The sequence below is a fragment of the Canis lupus genome, chromosome 16 (genome assembly GCF_011100685.1).
Source record: "Canis lupus familiaris isolate Mischka breed German Shepherd chromosome 16, alternate assembly UU_Cfam_GSD_1.0, whole genome shotgun sequence".
NCBI classification, from domain to species: domain Eukaryota; kingdom Metazoa; phylum Chordata; class Mammalia; order Carnivora; family Canidae; genus Canis; species Canis lupus.
In genome coordinates, this window is record NC_049237.1 from 15053137 (window position 1) to 15056389 (window position 3253).

The 3253-nt window shown below is 56.2% G+C and overlaps 2 non-coding genes across 2 annotated transcripts; both read left to right on the forward strand.

Annotated features, from left to right (window-relative positions):
* Window positions 1-1713: 1713 nt before the first annotated feature.
* Window positions 1714-1785, forward strand: TRNAC-GCA. Its single transcript has one exon. It is a non-coding gene; the product is annotated as a tRNA-Cys (tRNA).
* A 1155-nt stretch (window positions 1786-2940) lies between these two features.
* TRNAC-GCA lies at window positions 2941-3012 on the forward strand. Its single transcript has one exon. It is a non-coding gene; the product is annotated as a tRNA-Cys (tRNA).
* The last annotated feature ends 241 nt before the right edge of the window (window positions 3013-3253 follow it).

The following is a 3253-nucleotide window of genomic DNA, read 5'->3' on the forward strand; positions in this document are numbered from 1 at the left end:
AGCCCGAGGCAGAACTCGATCCCGGGACTCCAGGATCACGCCCTGGGCCGAAGACATATGCTCAACTGCTGAGGCCCCCAGGCGCCCCACTTACAGTTTCTTTCTAAGTGACCTCAGTTCATGAAAACAGTGTCAGAGAACCGTCCCTTCCCAGCCCCGGGGCCTCAGCAGCTCGGCCTCTCCCAGATTGTCTCCCTTTCTGGCCACCTCCCGAGGGGCCAAGCCCCACAAGAAGCTTCTCTGCCCTGGATGGGTACTAGCTCCTTGTGCGTCTCTGTCCTGCCGACCCCAGGACACACACCCTTGGCTGCTTCAGCCCCTCAGGCCCGGTTCCAGGCACAGCTGCTCAAACAAGCCTCCTCACAGAGGGGGCAGGAGTGGCCCTCAGCTTCGCGGGTGTGGGAGGGGGTCCGAAGGGTGGGAGTCGGATGCGGAGCAGGGCCCAGCCAGCACCCTCACTGCCAGGTTTCTTCGGGGTGGGGGGAGGGTGCACACAGGCTGGGCTCACCTGAGTTCATGGACATTCCCTAGAGGCAGGAGGCTGGGCCCCAGGACCCCCAGTCAGGGACCAGTTCCCACTCCATCAGCTGCCCCTGCTCACTGCTCTCCACCTCTGTCCACTACCATCAGAACTAAAAATATCACCCGCTCAGGCCAGTGGACCAGTGGGCCCAATGGAAGGGGTTGTGGTCAATTTTGGTGTGTCCTGGAGGCCTGGAGAAAAGAGGAGAGCCCAGCAAGTGTGAAATCACTTCAGGTGCTAGGTACTTTGGCCCAGCACCCCAGGCTCCAGGGCCTTTGTCAGTATTTCTGGACAGGAGAGCTGCTTCCCCAAAGCCCTGTGAGCAGCGTAGACGGTATGGAAGAGTGCTTCTATGGGACGGGGCGGTGTGGGGGGGGGCGCACCCGGGAGGGTTGACAGGGCCTCAGACCCTCCTTTAGCTTCTCCATCAATGGGTGGGGGTGGGGTGGGAGGCACCTTCTTTGGCCATGGCCTCCACCAGCGCCCAGACTTCAGATGAGAGGGCAGCCCATCCCGGCCGCCTCCTCCTTCCTGCTTCCTGCATCTGTTCTGCAGCCTTGGGACTCACGCCCCCAACTCCCCCCCCCCCCCCCCCCCCCCCCCCCCCCCCCCCCCCCCCCCGCCTTGCCATGCCCTGGGGGCTCAGGAGCAAGCTCCCCAACCTCCCCAGAGCCCTTTCCTCCTGGAGCAGGAATCTGGAACTGGTTCACCGGGTTTCTCTGCAGTGTTCAGTAGGTGGAGTGGATGAGCCTCTGGTGGAAAGGGAGAAGGGGGGTCCTCTGGGTCTCAGGGTGTGGTGTCAGGACCAGGTTCTTGGCCCAGACCTGCTCCTCGATCTGCGCAGGGACCTCTCTGCTCAGCGCCGCAGTGCAGGGAGGGAGGAGAGGACCCATGTTCCGCTCAGATGGGCCAGCCGATGACGGGCCATCGCAGCCAAGACGGATCGAGGGTGGCAGAGGTCAGGAGCCAGAGGGACGAAGAAGTGGAAGGAGAAGGAAGGCTGAGCCTGGCATGGAGAAGCTGCTCAGTAGGTGTTGATACGGGGACAGGGACGAGTGAGCGCAGGGTGATAGGGAGGGCTGGGCTGTCATGGACCAGCCTGCCTGCTTCCAGGAACATGGCCTTGGAAGTCCAGGCGACAAGCCAATGACATGGTTCAAGAGGTGCAATTAAGGCTTAAAGGCAGGTGTGGGGGTATAGCTCAGGGGTAGAGCATTTGACTGCAGATCAAGAGGTCCCCGGTTCAAATCCGGGTGCCCCCTGGCTGGCTGATGTCACTTTTGGCGAGGAAGTAGTAAAGCCTGGGTTCTGTTCTGTCCTCACTCCTCTCTAGGACTTGGACACCAGGGAGGGTGGTTGTGAGGATTCCTTGAGGCCACAGCTAGTCATGCTGTGTTGTGTCACAGCTTTCCCCAACCACATTAGCAGGAATCCAGACTTCCAAGATGCTTCCTGGCCGGCTGAGCACACCTTCCTCAGTCTTAAGCCTCACCAATCTCCAGACACACCTGACCCACTTTTTTAAAAAATAGATTTTAATTATTTATTCATGAGAGACACAGAGAGAGGAAGAGACACAAGCAGAGGGAGAAGCAAGCTCCCCGCAGGGAGCCTGATGGGGGACTTGATCCCGGGACTTCAGGATCACGACCTGAGCCAAAAGCAGATGTTCAACCACTGAGCCACCCACTGCCCCCTGATCCACTTTTTAAGAACATTTTTCTTCTTACTCCTTCCCTGGCCTTATCCCTCCTTGGCCTCCCCAGCTTCTTCGTTTTAGCAGGCTCCTCCTTGTCCATCTCCTCCAGAAAGCCCCTCCTGACTTCCTAGCAGCAGAGCTTCCTACTCCCCGCTCCCACAGCTCTCCGAGTGGACTTCCACTGCCACTCTGTGGAAATACTTTGGTTCGTGGGTTTGTCTCCTACTTGGACTCTTTGAGGAACAGGGATAATGTTTTGTTAGTCTGTGTCCTCAACATGAATGACAGAGCCTAGCACCTATCATGCTCCAAGAGTGTTTGTTGAATTAATGAATGAATGAATGAGCGAAACGATGAGCACGCTCCTGAGGCTTCGAGTATGGAAGAGGCTCTCCTTGGGCTGAGTGTTAGGTTCACTTAAGACCCAGAAACGACCACTCCTGTTCTGATGACTATGTGCCAGCCTAGGGAGAAAGACTAGTACAGACTTCAATGATCTTTCCAGGTGTAAAGGTTGATGCCGTTGCTACAGCCTGAGGCAGAGATCAGGAGAGAAGAGGACCCCTTAAGGTTGAAAGGGGAAAGATGGAAAAGTGGAGTATAGTGGAGGAGATTTGCCACCTCCTGGACATGCAGAAAAACCCCAGCAAAATATGGACAGAGAGATCCTGAGTGCAATGCATGGGTAAAAGGTAATAATGCAAAGCTATAGGCAGGTGGGGGTATAGCTCAGGGGTAGAGCATTTGACTGCAGATCAAGAGGTCCCTGGTTCAAATCCAGGTGCCCCCTTCCTTATGTTTTAAATTACTGAAGCAGGTCCTGGCATCCTGCCTCTTCTCCCCACATATAATCACTAAAATTAATGTTCTTTGCCTTGGGATACAAATTTAGGCTCTGCACCAGGACCAGTTCCAAGAATCTTTCCCTGAGTATCATCTAGACAATAGCTAGAGGGATCACATTTCACTGAAGAGGTTGGCTCAGTCCACTCCTACCTTCCGTGGAAAGACTCTTGCCTTCCTTGGCCTGC